The sequence below is a fragment of the Ascaphus truei genome, unplaced genomic scaffold, assembly GCF_040206685.1.
Source record: "Ascaphus truei isolate aAscTru1 unplaced genomic scaffold, aAscTru1.hap1 HAP1_SCAFFOLD_2750, whole genome shotgun sequence".
Lineage (NCBI taxonomy): Eukaryota > Metazoa > Chordata > Amphibia > Anura > Ascaphidae > Ascaphus > Ascaphus truei.
Window position 1 is genome coordinate 1 of NW_027455697.1, and position 26,929 is coordinate 26,929.

Consider the following 26,929-nt stretch of genomic DNA (forward strand, 5'->3'; position numbering starts at 1 on the left):
GAATATCACTTAATTTCCAAAAGATTCAGTGATGCTGATAATGCAGAATCTCACAACATTTCCCATCATAATGCCATAATGCACCAGTGGGAGAAATAATCCTTGCTATATCTGTACATTGTGTGACGTATTACCTCCATGACCATTGAGAGCAAGTACATCTTCTGTATAGAGCGGCTGTGTTATGATGCAGTTATTGATCATCATTGACATAATCACAAGAATCTTATGCAAAGGGAAATTGTCCGCAGCGAAGTGAGATTTCAGCCCCCAAACGTCTGTAATATTAATGCAATGTCTTACTTTTGTTGCAGTGAACACTGAAGAGACGGATCTACTACAACACTGTACAGGATGAGCATACGCTACAAGCAGCAAAATGATCTTGCAGTTGACAGTATGTTGTTCTGGTAATGTGCACAATTATTATTTATGGGCTACACACCACAGTGCTGGACATATTCTGTTAACTTCAACTCTACTCCTAACATGGAGATGTCTTCCTGGTGTTACTGATTCAGTACATCATATGCACAGTGTGGTTATGATATGATGGATTGATTTAATGAACCCACCAACCAATGATGACATCTGCATCATCTTCTGTAAAGTGCAGCTACAGCATGATATTATCAGCATTTGGTGCGGTATAATCAGAGGTATCTATGTGCTTTTGTGCCTGTTTTAAGTCCTCCAGCTTAACGCCCCTACACCTCCCACTACACAGGCATACTTACTTATGCATACACTGACATCTGGCATACCTACACACACCCCAGGGCCACTTCCTTCCCCTGATGTCAGGGAGAGGATGGGCATGCAGAGTGCAGTAAGTCTCCACGTTACTCTGGCCAACAGTCTTGGCCTACCTCCAGCATCTGTCACCCACAACATCTGTTCCCTCCTTGTAAAGTGCTGAACTATCTCACCTGGGTCAGTGCTATAGCTGATCACAGTGCCCGATCAGGATGTCACTGTGACAGGCAGCAGTGCAGATTGACCGGTCAATCAATGCAGTGCCGCAACATATGCACTAAATGAGATTTCCGTGCCCCCAGTCAGGTTACTCCCTGGGCAGTGACCCTGCTCACACCCTCCCCTAGTTCCACCTCTGATCACAATTATCTCTCTTGGAGAGTGTAGCAAATTGGAGTTGGGGGAATCTCACCTCTGCCATGCATGGTCACAATCTGGGCACAGGACCCAAATAGTGGGCAATGTGGCACTTCTTACAGTAGAGAATAAGTAACTTTATTCTTTACTTGTGTATTAAGGACCTTATTTGCATTAAATTCAGTCCACATGGGACCAAGACTTTCTGGCTTACTGAACAAAGTGGAATTGTTTCGTAGAGGGTGGAGAATTGTATTTTATCTGAAATTACCCCCTCTGCACAAAATACAAACAATTATACCCATACAAGTACCTTGTGGAAGTTGTTGCCCTCTATCTTCCTGTGGTCTCTCCCTGTTTCTCACCGTGCCTCCTCCCATTTCCTTGCACCTCTGCGTCTCCGCATATATCCCTATACTCAGAGCCGGCTCCGGTCAGTGACATGGGATGCCCAAATATGAGCATATCCATATATGGGCATCCATGCCACTGACCGGAGCCCACTCTGTTGCGGATATGGAGAGAGACTGGGAGATTTACATCCCCTTATAATTCATATGGTGCATAGTACCGGCACGTATTGTTTTACCGGTACTGTGTACCTTCTTACTTTCACACTGGTACAGTATGTGCTGCAGTGGGACTGAGAGGGATATATTGGTAACACATAGTCATTGGTGGGGGAATTCAATCCATTTTGAAAATAGTAATGCATTGTTTTTTACTTTTTTTTTTGCAGTAATGAAGAATGAAAAAGTTCTGTTAAAATTGAATTGGACGTGAACTGGATTCAGCATTTCATCATCAACTCTGCACCAGTGTGAATTGACGTTCTTTAATGTTCTGACAAGGTACATGCAACATCTCTTCCTCTACCCCTACACCACCCTCTGCCTCTTGCCTCTCTCTCCACCTCCCTGCTAAGCGTATTAACCCATCTAATGTAATCCACATTCCTTGTCTCACTTTACTCTTCCCTTCTCACGTGCCCTCTGGAATGTCTGCTCTACGACTAACATGGTCTATTTGTACATGACCTCTTCTGCTCTCATCATCCACCACTTCTCATTCCCCTCACCCCTGTCCTACTCGATACCTCAGCTTAATTGAACTCTCTCCTCTGACATCTACCCTTATCTCTAACCTCTCCTCACTTTCTGCTTAAACTAACTATCTTGTTAACTCTTACAATGCTATCATCTCCTCCTCCCTCCTCCTCCATCATCTATATGCCCCTTCTAGGCTCTGACACACTCATCCCTCTAAGGCCGTGATTATCATGGGCACACGCTTGGTCGTCCACAGTGCGTGCGAGCGATGCAGGGCCTCCCCGTCGCCTCGGACCTCAGTGCAGGGATTGCTGGAGCGACAGGCATGCGCTAACTTTGCCTTCTGTTGCATGCTTACTATAGACGCAGCCTAACCCATGCATTGGTTAAATTCACAAGCACGCTCTCATCACACTTCATCACATCACACTGCTGCTCTTAACACCTATGGAGGAAATCTCACAGTCTGATTTTCTACACTAAACCTTTGTCCTGTTCTGTAAAACTCTGCTCCTTTTTTTAAGGTCAAACACTACTTTTTCCTCACTCATCAACACTCCAATTTAATTCACACTGTCTTCTATGTATTTGAGTCCCACCACTGACTTTCTCCTCCCACTTAACATCCATCCTTTATTTCTCCTCAAGCCTTTTGCTCACTTGAGGCAAGGTGGATGCCATCCACAAGTAGATTCGTTCTCTCCCTTCCCCCTCTCTCTTTTTCTATCTAGATCTCATTGCACTCTTGACTCCTTTTCTCCTGTCACAAAGCTGGAACCTGATCTTCTCTTCTCCCTCTACCACATGCCCTCTCAATCCTATATTCTCACTCTCACTCTCACCCACATCTTCAATTCCTCCATATCCTTTGGCTCTTTCAACTCTTCCTTTTAAGCATGCAGTGGTCACCCCTATTCTCAAAAATAACCTTGACCTTGTGTGAATTTCTAACTATCGCCCTGTATCCGTCCTACCATTTGCCTCCTAATTGCTAGAACGTCTTGTGATCTCCCGTTTGATCAACATTCTTAAATCACATGCTCCTCTGGGCCCTTCACAATCTGCCTTTCCCAATGTAACCAATTATGTACATAAAGAAAATTCCCAAGGTCCATTTTACTTACTAATCCTGCTTGATCTCTCTTCTGCTTTTGATACTGTCAATCACTCTTCTCATTCATATTCTAAACTCTTTCTTCGTATCCGCAGCAAACTTATATCCTGGTTTTCATCATACTTCTCCATCACACATTCTCCATCTCTATTGCTAATGTGTCTTTGTCTCCTGTTGTTTTGTCTGTTGGTATACCTCAGGACTCTGTTCTGGGACCTCTCTCACTACATACTATCACTAGTTGACCTTATCAACTATTTTGGCCCTTGATATCATCTCTATGCAGATGATACACACACCTATCCACCCTACCGTCACTCCTGCAATTTAGTCCCTAGTTTCGGGTTGCCTCCTGGCTATATCCTCCATGGATGACACTCTTCTGCCTTAAACCTAATGTCGAAAACTGAGCTCCTCATATTTCCCCCTAAATCTGGCCTAATATCACCTTTCTCCATCGCAGTAAACAGTACTACCATCATCCTGTCATGAAAGCACATTGCCTAGGAGTAACATTTGACTCTTCCCTTTCCATCTTCATTCACGACACTGGCTAAAGTTTGTCGATTCTTTCTCTGTAATATTTCCAAGATTTGCCCTTTTCTCTGTCAATCTACTGCTAAAACGCCAATGCATGCCCTTATCGTATGGGTTAACATACTGCTAACAGGGCTCCCTGCTTCACAACTTTCTCATTTGCAATCTATCCAAAACTCTGCTGCTTGAATAATTTCCCTTTCTCCCACAACAGTATCTGCTCATCTCCTCCTCCTCCTTAAATCCCTCTCCTTGCTTCCCATCAAGTTTCAGATCACCTACAAAGTTCTCCTCCTTACCTTTTTGTTAAGGTTCTCTATTAGTGGTGTACCGAGTACCCGGCGTTACCCGACACATTTCCAGCTACCCGGACATTACTCGAAACCGGCCACTGAGAAGTGGACTTGGCCGGGTAATACCCGGCGTCGGGTAATGTCAGGGCAGCTGGAAATAATCTTTTATACTTACCTTTCCTAAGACATCTAGGATCAGCAGCAGCAGTCCTCTGATGTTGGCAGCATCAGAGGTGTCTTCACCTGGCGGGGGGAGCTGCAGGAATCACTTCCACAGCACCGAAGCAGGTAAGCTGTGTCTGTGAGCCTGCAGCTCCCCCGCCGGCTGAAGACACCACAGATGCTGCCACCGTCACAGGACTGCTGCTGATCCTAGATGTCACCGCCACCCGGAAGGTAAGTGCCAAACCGTGTACCCGACCGGGTAGAACCTTTCATTTTGGCCGGGTACCCGTTACCCATTTTTTTATAGTTGAGGACCCAGTCCAACACTATTCTCTATTCATCTGCTCCTTCCTACATATCATCTTTGGTCTCGTTATGCCCTTCCTCGTCTCCTAAGCTCTACTAATAACTGTCTCCATTATACTTCTTACACCTCTACTGCGCACTCGCTCTCTTGCCTGAAACCCTTTCCCATCAATTTACCTGTGAAACTCACACACACTCAGTATATGCCAACATACCCTCTTCCACCCACATTTAAGATCAACCTTAAAATTCACAACTTAAATGAAGCATTTCAATAGCTTTTACTCGTTGCTACTGTCACTCATTCAGTCACTAACTATTGTTCCCAAGAAGTGCTTTATACTACAAGTACCCACCATTAAGGACAAGCATTGTCATCTACTGCACTTGTTCCCCCACCTGTTGTCTCTCTGTAAGTCTCCTTACATTTCTCTTAGATTGTAAACTACCCAGGACAGGGATTTACTTTCCTATTGTCTGTTTTTGTTTGTTGAACTTATTGTATAATAATTTCCTGTACTTTTTGGTCTCTCTTGTAAAGCGCTGAGTACACAATGGGTGGTATATAAATAGAGATATATGCAGAGTCTAGAGACAAGGCACACGTGTATAGGTAGCTACAGTTTATCCGGGACCGTATGCATCCTTGAAGTGCCTGTCCCAGTTATTTTCTATTGATTGCAATGTAGGAGTGTCTGTCCTGTCTTATTTTTTTTATTATTATTATTATTATTATTATTATTATTATTATTATATATACAAAGATATATACAAAGATTGTTTCCTGTCGTTAGCATGACATTGTGTGACACAGTGTGATGTCATTGATTCAGTAGATTGTGTGCAGACCGGGACTGCAGTACAGTTTCACTGACATGAATAACTTGTGTGGTAGAAGCTCTAGAAGGAGCACAGCTGTGGGAGGGAGGTGGATTTGCTTTGTATCACATGGTTTGGAGCAAGGTTCATTGTATGTATCGTCAATAATAATTATAATAATAATAATGCAATGCTTAACTTTTTTATTTCAAGAGGAAAGACTGCAGAACAGAAGTGAATATTGAAGCCATGTGTTCATTTTCTTGCAAAATAGAAAATTGAAGGACAGTTGAAGAGGAGGAAAATGACTACACAGAGACAGATAAGCAATGTGTATATTTCTCATTTAGTATTTGTCGTTTTATTGACTCCAAAAAATCCGGCTGCTAAGGGTTTCGCATTGGACATATTCACCTCTACTCCACCCCTTCCTGTGATCTGTACCATGCAGATTTTTGTTGATTCAATACATCATGAATAGAGTGTGGCTACAGTATGAAGTACTGACCCAAGGACCACATCTACTACCATTCATAACAAGAACATGTGCAGTAGCGCACTGCTGCAGTTCTATGTTATTGTTATGAAAGGTTGAGGTGGTGCAATCATATGAATCTTGAGTGGGAGGGATCCTGTTTGCATCATTTAATTTGATCTAGGCCAGTAGAGTATATAACTCTCAGTACAGGTTACATATGGCATCAGTATTAGTGATTTAAAGAACAGAAAAACAGAAGTGGAGAACAAAACCAAGTAATGTTGAAGTTACTACTTTTTACTATTTACTTGGTCAGTCTGTACTGTCTACTCCCCACACAGCTGCTAAGGGTTTCCATTTGAGATACATTCACCTTCTACTCTGCACTACTGTGCTACCCTCTATTCAGAGATGAGTTCAAGTCATGTTTACCACTCTAAATCGCTCTGCAGTCATTGATTCAGCACATCATGGGTAGAGCATGGCTATAGATACAGCAAGCTTTATTTTACCCTAATATTGCATTAAAAAATAGAATATCACTCAGTTTCCTACAGATTTACTGATGCTGATAATGCAGAATCTCACCCTCCCATCATAATACACCAGAGGAAGAAATAATCCTTGCTATATATGTACATTGTGTGACATATTGCCTCCATGACCATTGATGGCAAATACATATTCTGTATAGAGCAGCTGTGTTATGATGTAGTTGTTATTGATCATCATTGAGATATAATCACAAGAATCTTATGCAAAGGGAAACTGTCATTAGCATAGTGGGATTTCAGCCCCCAAACTTCTGTAATATTAATGCAATGTCTTACTTTTATTGCAGTGAACACCGAAGAGACGGATCTACTACAACACTGCACAGGACAAGAGTATACACTACAAGCAGCAAAATGATCATGCAGTTGACAATATGTTGTTCTGGTAATGTGCACAATTATTATGTATGGGCTCCACACCACAGTGCTGGACATATTTTGTTAACTTCAACACTACCCCTACCATGGAGATGTCTTCCTGTGATTGGTGTTACTGATTCAGTACATCATATGCACAGTGTGGCTATTATATGATGGATTGATTTAATGAACCCACCAAACACTGATGACATCTGTATCATCTTCTGTAAAGTGCATCTACAGCAGGATATTATCAGCATTTGGGGTGATATAATCAGAGGCATCTATGTGCTTTTGTGCTGGGTAAAGTCCTCCAGCTGAACCGCCCCCCGCCCCCCACCCCCCTACACCTCCTGCCACACAGGCAAACTTACTTACACACACAGCACACTTACTTATGCACACTGACACTTGGCATACCTACACACACACACCCCACAGCCACTGGCATGCATGCAGAGTCCTGGGCATGCAGGATGGGCATGCAGAGTACAGAATATCTCCACCTTGCTCTGGCCCGTACTCTTGGCCTACCCCCAGCATCTGTCACCCACAACCTCTGTTCCCTCCCTGTAAATTGCTGCACTAACACACCTTGGTCAGCGCTGCAACCGATCACAGCACCGGATCATGTCACTGTGATAGGAAGCAGTGCTAATTGACCGGTCAATCAATGCCACGTGGCAACATACGCACCAAAAGAGATTTCCATGCCCCCTGACAGGCTACTCCCTGGACTGTGACCCTGCTCATCTTCCACCTCTGATCACAATAATCTCTCTTGGAGAGTGTAGCAAAATGGAGTTGGGGGAATCTCACCTCTGCAGTGCATGTAGAGTCCTGTATGCAGAGTACAGAAAGTCTCCACCTTAGTCTGGCCCGTACTCTTGGCCTACCCACAGCATCTGTCACCCACAAATAATACATACACTAATACTCCCCACAATACACACTTTAATACCTCCTCAATAATAATCTCCCCAATAATATTATAGTCTTAAACACAATATACACAATACCCCCTAACACAAGATACCCAATCTAATACTCTCCTCTGCACCTCAACATAATATACACACTATAATACCCTACACACAATATAATACTCCCACACACACACAATATACACACTATCCTCCTACCGCCATAAAACACAACCAATAATACACACACACTTTGTGGATGTTGGGACACGCTCCTTGCATGCACCAGTGAAAGAGAGAGGCCCGCCATCCGTGCCTCCCTCCGTTTCCCATCTTCTCCCTGTCTCTCTCCCTCCCTTTCTTTGCATCTCCCTGCATCTTTGCATATACCCAGTCAGTGACGGCTCCGGTCACGTGATGCCTTAATATGGGCTTATCCATATATCTGTTGCAGAGATGGAGAGAGACCTGGAGATTTTACATTTCCTTATAATTCATATTGGTACTTAGTACGGGCACTTATTGTTTTATCAGTACTGGGTACCTGACCGTACTGGCCTACGAGTGAGAAGGCAATATTGGCATCACACAGTTACTGTTGAATATGTCATTCAATCCATTTTGAAAATAGTAATGCAATGTGGTTTTGTTTTGTTTGCTTTTTGCAGTAATGAAGAATGAAAAAGTTATATTAAAATTAAATTGGAGGGGAACTGGATTCAGCATTTCTTCATGAACTCTGCACTTGTGAGCATTGACCTTCTTGAGTGCCCTGACAGGTACACGCAACTTTAAGACTATAATCTTCATCAACTGCTGTGCAAGCTTTCGTGCTATACCTCCCCCTCCGGTTTTGATTTATACATTTGCTCTCTCAATTCATGTCCTCTAATATCTGGAGGCTCTCTCCTAGCATTTCTCTCTACCACAGCACGTCATCCCAATGTAACCTCTCTCTTGTTCTTTCTGTTTACTGTTTCCTCACTCCTCTGTAAAACTTTTCTAATTTCTCTAACTTCCACACTCCTGCTTTTATCCACATGTTCTATACACTTTCCTTCCCCTACCTTTGCATGTGTCTACACAAAGCACCATTTGTACAGACCTCTATTGCAGCTATTTCTGCACTGCTCAATGAAATGCACTCCTGCACATCCTATTCTCTTCCACCTTCCCTCATTCTCTACGCCCCCCTCTCAAAGCCCCCTCTCTCTACGTCTCCTCTCTCTACGTCTATCTGTCTCATTCTCTTGACGTCCTTCTCTCTCTACATACCCCTATCTCTGTCTCTCTCTACACCTATCTCTGTGTCTCCTTCTATGCTCGCTGATGTTGGGGGATATCTCTTATAATCTTGGACCGGCTCATATACACATCGGGCCTCCCTGCTAAGAGTGTTAACCTATCTAATGTAATCCACATTCCTTTCCTTACTTTTCTCTTCCCTTCTCCTGTGCCCTCTGGAATGTCCTTTCTCTTACTAACAAGGCTCTAGTTGTACATGACCTCTTCTGCTCTCATCATTCACAATCAGTCATTCCCCTCACCCCATCTTACCTGTCCCACTGATTTTCCTCTGCTTAATTAAACTCTCCTCTGACATCTACTCTAACCTCTCTGCTCTCTCTCTCTTTTCACTTAAACTAACAATCTTATTAACTCTTGCAATGCTATCCTATCTATATGCCCCTTCTAGGCTCTGACACACTCGTCCCTCTAACCCACACCCTTGGCTAAATTCCCAAACATGTTCATCACACTTCCACTCGCTGTTCTTAATGCCTATGAAGGAAATCTCACACTTGATGTTTGATTTTTCTACAGTAAAAATGTCTCCAGTCCTGTATAAAGCTGCTCTCTGGGGCCAAACCACACTACTTTTTTTTCCACATTCATCAACACACAAATTTAATTTACGCTGTCTTTTTTCCCCTGTATTTGACTCCCTCCACTAACCTTCTCCTCACACTTGCCATCCTTCCTTCACTTCTCCTCAAGCATTTGACTACTTCAGAGTCAAGGTGGATGCCACCCACAAGGAGATTCCTTCTGTCCCTTCCCCCTTCTCTCCTTCTACCTAATTCTGCTTCTGCATTTGACTCTTTTTCTTCTCTTACAGAGCTGGAAGCTAATCATCTTCTCTTCTCCCTCTACCACATGCCCTCTAGATCGTATCCCCTCACACCTTACTGCATCTCTTAGTCCCCACTCTCACCCACATCTTCAATTCCTCCCTATTCTCTGGCTCTTTACCCTCTTACTTTAAGCCTGTAGTGGTCACCCTTTTCTCAGAAACAACCTACACCCTATGTGCCTTACTAACTACCGCCCTGTATCCCTCCTGCTGTTTGTCTCCTAATTGCTAGAATGTCAACATTCTTAAATCACATTCCCTCCTGGATCCTTTACAACCTGCCTTTCGTACAGCTCGTTCTACAGACTGTGCTTAAAGCAAATTCCCAAGGTCACTTTTCCCTACTAATCCTACTTGATCTATCTGCTGCGTTTGATGCTCTCAATCACTCTCCTCCTTCATATTCTTAACTCTCTCTTTGTATCCGTAACACAGTTCTATCCTGGTTTTCATCATAACTTTCCTGTCACACATTCTCCATCTCTGTTGCTAACATGTCTTCGTCTTCTATTGATCTGTCTGTGGGTATACATCAGGGCTCTGTTCTGAGATCTCTCTTTCTCTCTACATACTATCATTTGGTGACCTCATCAACTCTTTTGGCCTTAGATATAATCTCTATGCAGATGATACACACACAAATCTATCCACCCCTGCTCTCACTCCTGCAATCCAGTCCCTACTCTTGGGTTGCCTCCTGGCTATATGCTCATGGATGGCACTCCACTGCCTTAAACTTAATGTCTAAAACTGGGCTCATATTATCCCCTTTCTCCATCACAGTAAACAGTACTACCATCTATCTTGTCATCAAACATGTTGCCTAGGAGTAACATTTGGCTCTTCAATTCCATCTCCATTCACATGCATGGCCAAGGGTAAAGTTTGGATCCTCTTTCTCTGTAATATTACCAAGATCTTCCCTTTCCCCTCTCAACCTACTGCTAAAACTCCAATGTATACTGTTATCCTATGGGTTATTTTAAAATACTACTAACAGGCCTCCCTGCTTCACAACTTTCTCCTATGCAAAACTCTGCTGCTTGAATAATCTCACTTTCTCCCACAACAGTCTCTGCTCATCTCCTTAAATCCCTGTCCTGGCATCCCATCAAGTTTTTGTATCACCTACAAAGTTCTCCTCCTTACCTTTTTGTGAAGGCTCTCCATTAATCTGCTCCTTCTTGCATATCATCTTTGATCTCTCGTTATGCCCTTGCTCGTCTCTTGCACTATAACCATAACTGTCTCCTGTTAACTTCTTTCACCTCTACTGTTCTCTCACTTGCCTGAAACCATTTTCCATCACTGCACCGTACATGTGAAACTCCCTCACACTCAGTATATGCCAACATAACCTCTTCCACCCACATTTAAGACCAATCTTAAAATTCACGACTTAAATCAAGAATTACAAAAACTTTGACTCGTGGCTACTGTCCCACACCCACAGTCACTACTAACAACTATTGTTCCCAAGAAGTGCTTTCTACTAAAAGTACCCACCATTAAGGACAAGCAGTGTTATCTACTGCACTTCTTCCCCCAACTGCTGCCTCTCTTTAAGTCTTCTAACATTTCTCTTAGATTGTAAAGTTCCCAGGGCAAGGATTTACTTTCCTCTTGTCTGTTTTAATTTGTCGCACTTATTTTTTATTTATTTTTTTCCCCTCTCCCCTAATGATATACATATAGGCTTTCCTGTCCTTTGCATGACATAGTTATTATGGATAACTATTGCATCATGTAGACTGCCTTTTCAGTGTGATGTAATTGATTCATTACTTTGTGTGCAGACTGTGACTGCAGTACAGTGTCACGAACATTAACGACTTGTGTGGTAGAAGCTCTAGAAGGAACACAGCTGTGGGAGGGATGTGGATTTACTTTGGATCACATAGTTTGGCGCAAGGTTAATTGTATGTATGATCATAACCATGCAATGCTTAACTTTTATTTCAGGAGGGAAGAACAGTGAATATTGAAGCCATGTGTTTCTTTTCTGGCAGAAGAGAAATTTTGAAGGACAGTTGAAGAGGAGGAAAATGACTACACAGAGACAGATAAGCAATGTGTATATTTCTCATTTAGTATTTGTCGTTTTATTGACTCCACACAATCCAGCTGCTAAGGGTTTCGCATTGGACATATTCACCTCTACTCTACCCTTCCTGTGATCTGTACCATGCAGGTTTTTGTTGATTCAATACATCATGAGTAGAGTGTGGCTGCTGTATGAAGTTTTGACCCAAGGACCACATCTACTACCATTCATAACAAGAACATGTGCAGTAGCGCACTGCTGCGGTTCTATGTGATTGTTATGAAAGGTTGAGGTGGTTCAATTCTATGAATCGAGTGGGATGGAACCTGTTTGCATCATATGGTTTCATCTAGGCCAGTAGATTATATAACTCTCAGTACAGGTTACACATGGCATCAGTATTAGTGATTTAAAGAGGAGGAAAGCTTCAATGTGGAGAACAAAGCCAAGTAATGTTGAAGTTACTCCTTTTACCATTTACTTGGTCAGTCTGTACTGTCTACTCCCCACACAGCTGCTAAGGGTCTTCCATTTTAAATACTTTCACCTCCTATTCTGCACTGCTTTGCTGCCCATTATTCAGAGATGCGTTCCAGTCATGTTTACCACTCTGAATCTCTCTGCAGTCATTGATTTAGCACATCATGGGTAGAGCATGGCTACAGATACAGCAAGCTATTATTATTTTATCGGCTGATCATCCATAATATTGCATTAAAACATAGAATATCACTTAATTTCCAAAAGATTCAGTGATGCTGATAATGCAGAATCTCACAACATTTCCCATCATAATGCCATAATGCACCAGAGGAAGAAATAATCCTTGCTATATCTGTACATTGTGTGACGTATTACCTTCATGACCATTGATAGCAAGTACATCTTCTGTATAGAGCAGCTGTGTTATGATGTAGTTATTGATCATCATTGACATAATCACAAGAATCTTATGCAAAGGGAAATTGTCCGCAGCGAAGTGAGATTTCAGCCCCCAAACGTCTGTAATATTAATGCAATGTCTTACTTTTGTTGCAGTGAACACTGAAGAGACGGATCTACTACAACACTGCACAGAACGAGCATACACTACAAGCAGCAAAATGATCTTGCAGTTGCAAGTATGTTCTGGTAATGTGCACAATTATTATTTATGGGCTACACACCAAAGTGCTGGACATATTCTGTTAACTTCAACTGTACCCCTTAAATGGAGATGTCTTCCTGGTGTTACTGATTCAGTACATCATATGCACAGTGTGGCTATTATATGATGGATTCTGCATCATCTTCTGTAAAGTGCAGCTCAGCATGATATTATCAGCATTTGGTGCGGTATAATAAGAGGTATCTATGTGCTTTTGTGCCTGATTTAAGTCCTCCAGCTTAATGCCCCTACACCTCCCACTACACAGGCATACTTACTTATGCATTCACTGACATCTGGCATACCTACACACACCCCAGAGCCACTTCCTTCCCCTGATGTCAGCGAGAGGATGGGCATGCAGAGTGCAGTAAGTCTCCACGTTACTCTGGTCAACAGTCTTAGCCTACCCCCAACATCTGTCACCCACAACATCTGTTCCCTCCTTGTAAAGTGCTGAACTATGTCACCTGGGTCAGCGCTATAGCTGATCACAGTGCCCGATCATGATGTCACTGTGACAGGCAGCAGTGCAGATTGACCGGCCAATCAATGCAACGCTGCAACATATGCACCAAATGAGATTTCCGTGCCCCCAGTCGGGCTACTCCCTTGGCAGCGACCCTGCTCGCCCCCCCCCATAGTTCCATCTCTGATCACAATTATCTCTCTTGGAGAGTGTAGCAAATTGGAGTTGGGGGAATCTCACCTCTGCCATGCATGGTCACAATCTGGGCACAGGACCTAAATAGTGGGCAATGTGGCACTTCTTACAGTAGAGAATAAGTATCTATATTCTTTACTTGTGTATTAAGGACCTAATTTGCATTAAAATTCAGTCCACATGGGACCAAGACTTTCTGGCTTACTGAACAAAGTGGAATTGTTTCGTAGAGGGTGGAGAATTGTATTTTATCTGAAATTACCCCCTCTGCACAAAATACAAACAATTATACACATAGACGTACCTTGTGGAAGTTGTTGCCCTCTATCTTCCTGTGGTCTCTCCCTGTTTCTCACCGTGCCTCCTCCCATTTCCTTGCACCTCTGCATCTCCGCATATATCCCTATACTCAGAGCCGGCTCCGGTCAGTGACATGGGATGCCCAAATATGAGCATATCCATATATGGGCATCCATGCCACTGACCGGAGCCCACTCTGTTGCGGATATGGAGAGAGACTGGGAGATTTACATCCTCTTATAATTCATATGGTGCATAGTACCGGCACATATTGTTTTACCGGTACTGTGTACCTTCTTACTTTCACACTGGTACAGTATGTGCTGCAGTGGGACTGAGAGGGATATATTGGTAACACATAGTCATTGTTGGGGGAATTCAATCCATTTTGAAAATAGTAATGCATTGTTTTTTACTTTTTTTTTTGCAGTAATGAAGAATGAAAAAGTTCTGTTAAAATTGAATTGGACGTGAACTGGATTCAGCATTTCATCCTCAACTCTGCACCAGTGTGAATTGACGTTCTTTAATGTTCTGACAAGGTACATGCAACATCTCTTCCTCTACCCCTACATCACCCTCTGCCTCTTGCCTCTCTCTCCACCTCCCTGCTAAGCGTAGTAACCCATCTAATGTAATCCACATTCCTTGTCTCACTTTTCTCTTCCCTTCTCACGTGCCCTCTGGAATGTCTGCTCTACGACTAACATGGTCTATTTGTACATGACCTCTTCTGCTCTCATCATCCACCACCTCTCATTCCCCTCACCCCTGTCCTACTCGATACCTCAGCTTAATTGAACTCTCTCCTCTGACATCTACCCTTATCTCTAACCTCTCCTCACTTTCTGCTTAAACTAACTATCTTGTTAACTTTTACAATGCTAGCACCTCCTCCTCCTCCCTCCTCCTCCCTCCTCCATCATCTATATGCCCCTTCTAGGCTCTGACACACTCATCCCTCTAAGGCCGTGATTATCATGGGCACACGCTTGGTCGTCCACAGTGCGTGCGAGCGATGCAGGGCCTCCCCGTCGCCTCGGACCTCAGTGCAGGGATTGCTGGAGCGACAGGCATGCGCTAACTTTGCCTTCTGTTGCGTGCTTACTATAGACGCAGCCTAACCCATGCATTGGTTTAATTCACAAGCACGCTCTCATCACACTTCATCACATCACACTGCTGCTCTTAACACCTATGGAGGAAATCTCACAGTCTGATTTTCTACACTAAACCTTTGTCCTGTTCTGTAAAACTCTGCTCCTTTTTTTAAGGTCAAACACTACTTTTTCCTCACTCATCAACACTCCAATTTCATTCACACTGTCTTCTATGTATTTGAGTCCCACCACTGACTTTCTCCTCCCACTTAACATCCATCCTTTATTTCTCCTCAAGCCTTTGCTCACTTGAGGCAAGGTGGATGCCATCCACAAGTAGATTCGTTCTCTCCCTTCCCCCTCTCTCTTTTTCTATCTAGATCTCATTGCACTCTTGACTCCTTTTCTCCTGTCACAAAGCTGGAACCTGATCTTCTCTTCTCCCTCTACCACATGCCCTCTCAATCCTATATTCTCACTCTCACCCACATCTTCAATTCCTCCATATCCTTTGGCTCTTTCAACTCTTCCTTTTAAGCATGCAGTGGTCACCCCTATTCTCAAAAATAACCTTGACCTTGTGTGAATTTCTAACTATCGCCCTGTATCCTTCCTACCATTTGCCTCCTAATTGCTAGAACGTCTTGTGATCTCCCGTTTGAACAACATTCTTAAATCACATGCTCCTCTGGGCCCTTCACAATCTGCTTTTCCCAATGTAAAAAATTATGTACATAAAGAAAATTCCCAAGGTCCATCTTACTTACTAATCCTGCTTGATCTCTCTTCTGCTTTTGATACTGTCAATCACTCTTCTCATTCATATTCTAAACTCTTTCTTCGTATCCGCAGCAAACTTATATCCTTGTTTTCATCATACTTCTCCATCACACATTCTCCATCTCTGTTGCTAACGTGTCTTTGTCTCCTGTTGTTTTGTCTGTTGGTATACCTCAGGACTCTGTTCTGGGACCTCTCTCATTACATACTATCACTAGTTGACCTTATCAACTATTTTGGCCCTTGATATCATCTCTATGCAGATGATACACACACCTATCCACCCTACCGTCACTCCTGCAATTTAGTCCCTAGTTTCGGGTTGCCTCCTGGCTATATCCTCCATGGATGACACTCTTCTGCCTTAAACCTAATGTCTAAAACTGAGCTCCTCATATTTCCCCCTAAATCTGGCCTAATATCACCTTTCTCCATCGCAGTAAACAGTACTACCATCATCCTGTCATGAAAGCACATTGCCTAGGAGTAACATTTGACTCTTCCCTTTCCATCTTCATTCACGACACTGGCTAAAGTTTGTCGATTCTTTCTCTGTAATATTTCCAAGATTTGCCCTTTTCTCTGTCAATCTACTGCTAAAACGCCAATGCATGCCCTTATCGTATGGGTTAACATACTGCTAACAGGGCTCCCTGCTTCACAACTTTCTCATTTGCAATCTATCCAAAACTCTGCTGCTTGAATAATTTCCCTTTCTCCCACAACAGTATCTGCTCATCTCCTCCTCCTCCTTAAATCCCTCTCCTTGCTTCCCATCAAGTTTCAGATCACCTACAAAGTTCTCCTCCTTACCTTTTTGTTAAGGTTCTCTATTAGTGGTGTACCGAGTACCCGGCGTTACCCGACACATTTCCAGCTACCCGGACATTACTCGAAACCGGCCACTGAGAAGTGGACTTGGCCGGGTAATACCCGGCGTCGGGTAATGTCAGGGCAGCTGGAAATAATCTTTTATACTTACCTTTCCTAAGACATCTAGGATCAGCAGCAGCAGTCCTCTGATGTTGGCAGCATCAGAGGTGTCTTCACCTGGCGGGGGGAGCTGCAGGAATCACTTCCACAGCACCGAAGCAGGTAAGCTGTGTCTGTGAGCCTGCAGCTCCCCCGCCGGCTGAAGACACCACAGATGCTGCCACCGTCACAGGACTGCTGCTGATCCTAGATGTCACCGCCACCCGGAAGGTAAGTGCCAAACCGTGTACCCGACCGGGTAGAACCTTTCATTTTGGCCGGGTACCCGTTACCCATTTTTTTATAGTTGAGGACCCAGTCCAACACTATTCTCTATTCATCTGCTCCTTCCTACATATCATCTTTGGTCTCGTTATGCCCTTCCTCGTCTCCTAAGCTCTACTAATAACTGTCTCCATTATACTTCTTACACCTCTACTGCGCACTCGCTCTCTTGCCTGAAACCCTTTCCCATCAATTTACCTGTGAAACTCACACACACTCAGTATATGCCAACATACCCTCTTCCACCCACATTTAAGATCAACCTTAAAATTCACAACTTAAATGAAGCATTTCAATAGCTTTTACTCGTTGCTACTGTCACTCATTCAGTCACTAACTATTGTTCCCAAGAAGTGCTTTATACTACAAGTACCCACCATTAAGGACAAGCATTGTCATCTACTGCACTTGTTCCCCCACCTGTTGTCTCTCTGTAAGTCTCCTTACATTTCTCTTAGATTGTAAACTACCCAGGACAGGGATTTACTTTCCTATTGTCTGTTTTTGTTTGTTGAACTTATTGTATAATAATTTCCTGTACTTTTTGGTCTCTCTTGTAAAGCGCTGAGTACACAATGGGTGGTATATAAATAGAGATATATGCAGAGTCTAGAGACAAGGCACACGTGTATAGGTAGCTACAGTTTATCCGGGACCGTATGCATCCTTGAAGTGCCTGTCCCAGTTATTTTCTATTGATTGCAATGTAGGAGTGTCTGTCCTGTCTTATTTTTTTTATTATTATTATTATTATTATTATATATACAAAGATATATACAAAGATTGTTTCCTGTCGTTAGCATGACATTGTGTGACACAGTGTGATGTCATTGATTCAGTAGATTGTGTGCAGACCGGGACTGCAGTACAGTTTCACTGACATGAATAACTTGTGTGGTAGAAGCTCTAGAAGGAGCACAGCTGTGGGAGGGAGGTGGATTTGCTTTGTATCACATGGTTTGGAGCAAGGTTCATTGTATGTATCGTCAATAATAATTATAATAATAATAATGCAATGCTTAACTTTTTTATTTCAAGAGGAAAGACTGCAGAACAGAAGTGAATATTGAAGCCATGTGTTCATTTTCTTGCAAAATAGAAAATTGAAGGACAGTTGAAGAGGAGGAAAATGACTACACAGAGACAGATAAGCAATGTGTATATTTCTCATTTAGTATTTGTCGTTTTATTGACTCCAAAAAATCCGGCTGCTAAGGGTTTCGCATTGGACATATTCACCTCTACTCCACCCCTTCCTGTGATCTGTACCATGCAGATTTTTGTTGATTCAATACATCATGAATAGAGTGTGGCTACAGTATGAAGTACTGACCCAAGGACCACATCTACTACCATTCATAACAAGAACATGTGCAGTAGCGCACTGCTGCAGTTCTATGTTATTGCTATGAAAGGTTGAGGTGGTGCAATCATATGAATCTTGAGTGGGAGGGATCCTGTTTGCATCATTTAATTTGATCTAGGCCAGTAGAGTATATAACTCTCAGTACAGGTTACATATGGCATCAGTATTAGTGATTTAAAGAACAGAAAAACAGGAGTGGAGAACAAAACCAAGTAATGTTGAAGTTACTACTTTTTACTATTTACTTGGTCAGTCTGTACTGTCTACTCCCCACACAGCTGCTAAGGGTTTCCATTTGAGATACATTCACCTTCTACTCTGCACTACTGTGCTACCCTCTATTCAGAGATGAGTTCAAGTCATGTTTACCACTCTAAATCGCTCTGCAGTCATTGATTCAGCACATCATGGGTAGAGCATGGCTATAGATACAGCAAGCTTTATTTGACCCTAATATTGCATTAAAAAATAGAATATCACTCAGTTTCCTACAGATTTACTGATGCTGATAATGCAGAATCTCACCCTCCCATCATAATACACCAGAGGAAGAAATAATCCTTGCTATATATGTACATTGTGTGACATATTGCCTCCATGACCATTGATGGCAAATACATATTCTGTATAGAGCAGCTGTGTTATGATGTAGTTGTTATTGATCATCATTGAGATATAATCACAAGAATCTTATGCAAAGGGAAACTGTCATTAGCATAGTGGGATTTCAGCCCCCAAACTTCTGTAATATTAATGCAATGTCTTACTTTTATTGCAGTGAACACCGAAGAGACGGATCTACTACAACACTGCACAGGACAAGAGTATACACTACAAGCAGCAAAATGATCATGCAGTTGACAATATGTTGTTCTGGTAATGTGCACAATTATTATGTATGGGCTCCACACCACAGTGCTGGACATATTTTGTTAACTTCAACACTACCCCTACCATGGAGATGTCTTCCTGTGATTGGTGTTACTGATTCAGTACATCATATGCACAGTGTGGCTATTATATGATGGATTGATTTAATGAACCCACCAAACACTGATGACATCTGTATCATCTTCTGTAAAGTGCATCTACAGCAGGATATTATCAGCATTTGGGGTGATATAATCAGAGGCATCTATGTGCTTTTGTGCTGGGTAAAGTCCTCCAGCTGAACCGCCCCCCGCCCCCCACCCCCCTACACCTCCTGCCACACAGGCAAACTTACTTACACACACAGCACACTTACTTATGCACACTGACACTTGGCATACCTACACACACACACCCCACAGCCACTGGCATGCATGCAGAGTCCTGGGCATGCAGGATGGGCATGCAGAGTACAGAATATCTCCACCTTGCTCTGGCCCGTACTCTTGGCCTACCCCCAGCATCTGTCACCCACAACCTCTGTTCCCTCCCTGTAAATTGCTGCACTAACACACCTTGGTCAGCGCTGCAACCGATCACAGCACCGGATCATGTCACTGTGATAGGAAGCAGTGCTAATTGACCGGTCAATCAATGCCACGTGGCAACATACGCACCAAAAGAGATTTCCATGCCCCCTGACAGGCTACTCCCTGGGCAGTGACCCTGCTCATCTTCCACCTCTGATCACAATATTCTCTCTTGGAGAGTGTAGCAAATTGGAGTTGGGGGAATTTCACCTCTGCAGTGCATGTAGAGTCCTGTATGCAGAGTACAGAAAGTCTCCACCTTAGTCTGGCCCGTACTCTTGGCCTACCCACAGCATCTGTCACCCACAAATAATACATACACTAATACTCCCCACAATACACACTTTAATACCTCCTCAATAATAATCTCCCCAATAATATTATAGTCTTAAACACAATATACACAATACCCCCTAACACAAGATACCCAATCTAACACTCTCCTCTGCACCTCAACATAATATACACACTATAATACCCTACACACAATATAATACTCCCACACACACACACAATATACACACTATCCTCCTACCGCCATAAAACACAACCAATAATACACACACACTTTGTGGATGTTGGGACCAGCTCCTTGCATGCACCAGTGAAAGAGAGAGGCCTGCCATCCGTGCCTCCCTCCGTTTCCCATCTTCTCCCTGTCTCCCTCCCTTTCTTTGCATCTCCCTGCATCTTTGCGTATACCCAGTCAGTGACGGCTCCGGTCACGTGATGCCTTAATATGGGCTTATCCATATATCTGTTGCAGAGATGGAGAGAGACCTGGAGATTTTACATTTCCTTATAATTCATATTGGTACTTAGTACGGGCACTTATTGTTTTATCAGTACTGGGTACCTGACCGTACTGGCCTACGAGTGAGAAGGCAATATTGGCATCACACAGTTACTGTTGAATATGTCATTCAATCCATTTTGAAAATAGTAATGCAATGTGGTTTTGTTTTGTTTGCTTTTTGCAGTAATGAAGAATGAAAAAGTTATATTAAAATTAAATTGGAGGGGAACTGGATTCAGCATTTCTTCATGAACTCTGCACTTGTGAGCATTGACCTTCTTGAGTGCCCTGACAGGTACACGCAACTTTAAGACTATAATCTTCATCAACTGCTGTGCAAGCTTTCGTGCTATACCTCCCCCTCCGGTTTTGATTTATACATTTGCTCTCTCAATTCATGTCCTCTAATATCTGGAGGCTCTCTCCTAGCATTTCTCTCTACCACAGCACGTCATCCCAATGTAACCTCTCTTGTTCTTTCTGTTTACTGTTTCCTCACTCCTCTGTAAAACTTTTCTAATTTCTCTAACTTCCACACTCCTGCTTTTATCCACATGTTCTATACACTTTCCTTCCCCTACCTTTGCATGTGTCTACACAAAGCACCATTTGTACAGACCTCTATTGCAGCTATTTCTGCACTGCTCAATGAAATGCACTCCTGCACATCCTATTCTCTTCCACCTTCCCTCATTCTCTACGCCCCCCTCTCAAAGCCCCCTCTCTCTATGTCTCCTCTCTCTACGCCTATCTGTCTCATTCTCTTGACGCCCTTCTCTCTCTACATATCCCTATCTCTGTCTCTCTCTACACCTATCTCTGTGTCTCCTTCTATGCTCGCTGATGTTGGGGGATATCTCTTATAATCTTGGACCGGCTCATATACACATCAGGCCTCCCTACTAAGAGTGTTAACCTATCTAATGTAATCCACATTCCTTTCCTTACTTTTCTCTTCCCTTCTCCTGTGCCCTCTGGAATGTCCACTCTTACTAACAAGGCTCTAGTTGTACATAACCTCTTCTGCTCTCATCAGTCACAATCAGTCATTCCCCTCACCGCATCTTACCTGTCCCACTGATTTGCCTCTGCTTAATTAAACTCTCCTCTGACATCTACTCTAACCTCTCTTCTCTCTTCTCTCTCTTTCTTTCTGCTTAAACTAACAATCTTATTAACTCTTACAATGCTATCCTCCTATCTATATGCCCCCTCTAGGCTCTGACACACTCATCCCTCTAACCCACACCTTTGGCTAAATTCCCAAACACACTCATCACACTTCCACTCGCTGTTCTTAATACCTACGGAGGAAATCTCACACTTTGTTTGATTTTTCTACAGTAAAAATGTCTCCTGTCCTGTATAAAGCTGCTCTCTAGGGCTAAATACACTACTTTTTTCCACACTCATCAACACTCAAATTTAATTTACGCTGTTTTTTTCTCTGTATTTGACTCCCTCCACTGACCTTCTCCTCCCACTTGCCATCCTTCCTTCACTTCTCCTCAAGCATTTGACTACTTCAGAGGCAAGGTGGATGCCACCCAAAAGGAGATTCCTTCTGTCCCTTCCCCCTTCTCTCCTTCTACCCAAATCTCCTTCTGCACTTGACTCCTTTTCTTCTCTTACAGAGCTGGAAGCTAATCATCTTCTATTCTCCCTCTACCACATGCCCTCTAGATCGTATCCCCTCACACCTTACTGCATCTCTTAGTCCCCACTCTCACCCACATCTTCAATTTCTCCCTATTCTCTGGATTTTTGCCCTCTTACTTTAAGCCTGTAGCGGTCACCCTTTTGTCAGAAACAAACTACACCCTATGTGCCTTACTAACTACCGCTCTGTATCCCTCATGCTGTTTGCCTTCTAATTGCTAGTGTCAACATTCTTAAATCACATGCCCTCCTGGATCCTTTACAACCTGCCTTTCGTACAGCAAGTTCTACAGACTGTGCTTAAAGCTAATTCCCAAGGTTTTTCCCTACTAATCCTACTTGATCTATCGGCTGCGTTTGATGCTCTCAATCACTCTCCTCCTTCATATTCTAAACTCTCTCTTGGTATCAGTAACAAAGTTCTATCCTGGTTTTCATCATAACTTTCCTGTCACACATTCTCCATCTCTGTTGCTAACATGTCTTCGTCTTCTATTGATCTGTCTGTGGGTATACATCAGGGCTCTGTTCTGAGATCTCTCTTTCTCTCTACATACTATCATTTGGTGACTTCATCAATGCTTTTGGCCTTAGATATAATCTCTATGCGGATGATACACACACAAATCTATCCACCCCTGTTCTCACTCCTGCAATCCAGTCCCTACTCTTGGGTTGTCTCCTGGCTATATGCTCATGGATGGCACTCCACTGCCTTAAACTTAATGTCTAACACTGGGCTCATATTATCCCCTTTCTCCATCACAGTAAACAGTACTACCATCTATCTTGTCATCAAACATGTTGCATAGGAGTAACATTTGGCTCTTCAATTCCATCTCCATTCACATGCACGGCTATGGGTAAAATGTGTTGCCTCTTTCTCTGTAATATTGCCAAGATCTTCCCTTTCCCCTCTCAACCTACTGCTAAAACTCCAATGTATACTGTTATCCTATAGGTTATTTTAACATACTACTAACAGGCCTCCATGCTTCACAACTTTCTCCTATGCAAAACTCTGCTGCTTGAATTATCTCACTTTCTCCCACAACAGTCTCTGCTCATCTCCTTAAATCCCTGTCCTGGCATCCCATCAAGTTTTTGTATCACCTACAAAGTTCTCCTCCTTACCTTTTTGTGAAGGCTCTCCATTAATCTGCTCCTTCTTGCATATCATCTTTGATCTCTCGTTATGCCCTTGCTTGTCTCTTGCACTATAACCATAACTGTCTCCTGTAAACTTCTTTCACCTCTACTGTTCTCTCACTTGCCTGAAACCATTTTCCATCACTGCACCGTACATGTGAAACTTCCTCACACTCAGTATATGCCAACATAACCTCTTCCACCCACATGTAAGACCAATCTTAAAATTCACGACTTAAATCAAGCATTTAAAAAACTTTGACTCGTGGCTACTGTCCCACACCCACAGTCACTGCTAACAACTATTGTTCCCAAGATGTGCTTTCTACTAATTGTACCCACCATTAAGGACAAGCATTGTCATCTACTGCACTTCTTCCCCCAACTGCTGCCTCTCTTTAAGTCTTCTAACATTTCTATTAGATTGTAAAGTTCCCAGGGCAAGGATTTACTTTCCTATAATCTGTTTTTATTTGTCGCACTTATTTTTTAATTATTTTTCCCCTCTCCCCTAATGATATACATATAGGTTTTCCTGTCATTTGCATGACAGAGTTATTATGGTTAACTATTGCATCATGTAGACTGCCTTTTCAGTGTGATGTAATTGATTCAGTACTTTGTGTGCAGACTGTGACTGCAGTACAGTGTCACGAACATTAATGACTTGTGTGGTAGAAGCTCTAGAAGGAACACAGCTATGGGAGGGAGGTGGATTTACTTTGGATCACATGGTTTGGCGCAAGGTTCATTGTATGTATGATCATAACCATGCAATGCTTAACTTTTATTTCAGGAGGGAAGAACAGTGAATATTGAGGCCATGTGTTTCTTTTCTGTCAGAAGAGAAATTTTGAAAGACAGTTGAAGAGGAGGAAAATGACTACACAGAGACAGATAAGCAATGTGTATATTTCTCATTTAGTATTTGTCGTTTTGTTGACTCCACACAATCCAGCTGCTAAGGGTTTCGCATTGGACATATTCCCCTCTACTCTACCCTTCCTGTGATCTGTACCATGCAGGTTTTTGTTGATTCAATACATCATGAGTAGAGTGTGGCTGCTGTATGAAGTATTGACCCAAGGACCACATCTACTACCATTCATAACAAGAACATGTGCAGTAGCGCACTGCTGTAGTTCTATGTGTTTTATTAAAGGTTGAAGTGGTGCAATCATATGAATCTGGAGTGGGATGAATCCTGTTTGCATCATATGGTTTCATCTAGGCCAGTAGAGTATATCTCTCAGTACAGGTTACACATGGCATCAGTAGTAGTGATTTAAAGAACAGAAAAAACAAGAGAAACTTCAATGTTGATAACAAAGCCAAGTAATGTTGAAGATACTCCTTTAACTATTTATTTGATCAGTCTGTACTGTCTACTCCCCACACAGCTACTAAGTCTTCCAGTTGAGATACATTTACCTCCTACTCTGCACTGCTGTTCTGTCCTCTATTCAGAGATGAGTTCCAGTCATGTTTACCACTCTGAATCACTCTGCAGTCATTGATTCAGCACATCATGGGTAGAGCATGGCTACAGATACAGTAAGCTTTATTTTACCGGCTGATCATCCATAATATTGCATTAAAACATAGAATATTACTCAGTTTCCAAAAGATTCAGTGATGCTAATAATGCAGAATCTTACAACACATCCCATCATAATGCACCAGAGGAAGAAATAATCCTTGCTACACTACCGACACGTTTTATTGAAGCACGGCTAGCACCGCAAGCCGGGGGATGCCCCGGCGTGCTAGCCGCACTCCCTCAGCGTGCCGCGCATCACCGATGCACGGTCACGCGTCATCGGGTGCCTGCGCCCCCTGCACGCGCGTCCAGGGCTCCCCGAGGGAGCACTGGTGTCCCGCGATGTGGGGGACAGCGGCAGGGGGTTCCGGGGGACCCGACGGACCCGGCAGCGGAAGGGAGAAAGCCCCGATCGGAGGGCGCTCCTCCGCTGCTTCGGCGTGCGCCCGGCACCCTCCGGCACGCGCCAGGTTACTGCTGCGGCCAAGAACGGGCAAATGCTCGAATAAACTCGGCCGCAGCAGTATATCTGTACATTGTGTGACGTTTGGCCTCCATGACCATTGATAGCAAATACATATTTTGTATTGAGCGGCTGTGTTATGATGTAGTTGTTATTGATCATCATTGAGATATAATCACAAGAATCTTATGCAAAGGGAAAATGTCTGCAGCATAGTGGGATTTCAGCTCCCAAACTTCTGTAATATTAATGCAATGTCTTACTTTTATTGCAGTGAACACTGAAGAGACGGATCTACGACAACACTGCACAGGACAAGAGCAAACACTACAAGCAGCAAAATGATCTTGCAGTTGCAAGTATGTTCTGTAATGTGCACAATTATTATTTATGGGCTACACACCACAGTGCTGGACATATTCTGTTAACTTCTACCCCTACCATGGAGATGTCTTCCTGTGATTGATTCAGTACATCATATGCACAGTGTGGCTATGATATGATGGATGGATTTAATGAACCCACCACCCACTGACATCTGCATCATCTTCTGTAAAGTGCAGCAGGATATTATCAGCATTTGGGGTGGTATAATCTGGGGCATCTATGTGCTTTTGTGCCTGGATAAGTTCCTCCAGCTGAACCACCCCCCTATACCTGCCACACAGGCATACTTACAGAGCACACTTACTTATGCACACTGACACTTGGAATACACACACACACACACACACACAGACACTGTCATGCATGCAGTGTCCTGTATGCAGAGTACAGAAAGTCTCCACCTTACTCTGGCCCGTACTCATGGCCTATCCCCAGCATCTGTCATCCACAACCTCTGTTCCCTCCCTGTAAAGTGCTGCACTAACACACCTGGGTCAGCGCTGCAGCTGATCACAGTGCCGGATCATGATGTCAATGGGATAGGCAGCAGAGCTGATTGACAAGTCAATCAATGCAGCTCCGCAATATATGCACCAAAAGAGATTTCTGTACCCCCTGTCAGGCTACTCCCTGGGCAGCGACCCTTCTCACCCCTCTCATTCCACCTCTGATCACAATAATCTCTCTTGGAGTGTGTAGCAAATTGGAGTTGGGGGAATCTCACCTCTGTAGTGCATGGTCACAATCTGGGCACTGTACCCAAATATTGGGCAATGTGGCACGTCTTACAGTAGAGAATAGAATAAGTAACTATATTCTTTACTTGTGTATTAAGGAACTTATTTGCAATAAAAATTCAGTCCACCTGGGACCAAGACTTTCTGGTTTTCTGAACAAAGTGGAATTGTTTTCCTATAATTTTATATTCTCTGAAATGTAACATCACAATAAAGTACTCCTATTTTTTTCCTT

General features: G+C 43.1%; 1 long non-coding RNA gene across 3 annotated transcripts; it reads left to right on the forward strand.

The window, feature by feature from the left end:
* Positions 1 to 1,851: 1,851 nt before the first annotated feature.
* LOC142481507 (uncharacterized) lies at positions 1,852 to 26,929 on the forward strand. Of its 3 annotated transcripts, XR_012795805.1 has the most exons (13): positions 1,852 to 1,964; positions 5,610 to 5,727; positions 6,716 to 6,813; positions 8,380 to 8,490; positions 11,808 to 11,919; positions 12,928 to 13,020; positions 14,431 to 14,542; positions 18,176 to 18,293; positions 19,282 to 19,379; positions 20,944 to 21,054; positions 24,364 to 24,473; positions 24,968 to 25,121; positions 25,845 to 26,929. It is a non-coding gene; the product is annotated as an uncharacterized LOC142481507 (long non-coding RNA). The 3 variants fall into 3 exon arrangements; XR_012795804.1 differs by lacking the exon at positions 24,968 to 25,121; XR_012795806.1 differs by lacking the exon at positions 24,968 to 25,121 and having other exon boundaries at positions 12,928 to 13,010.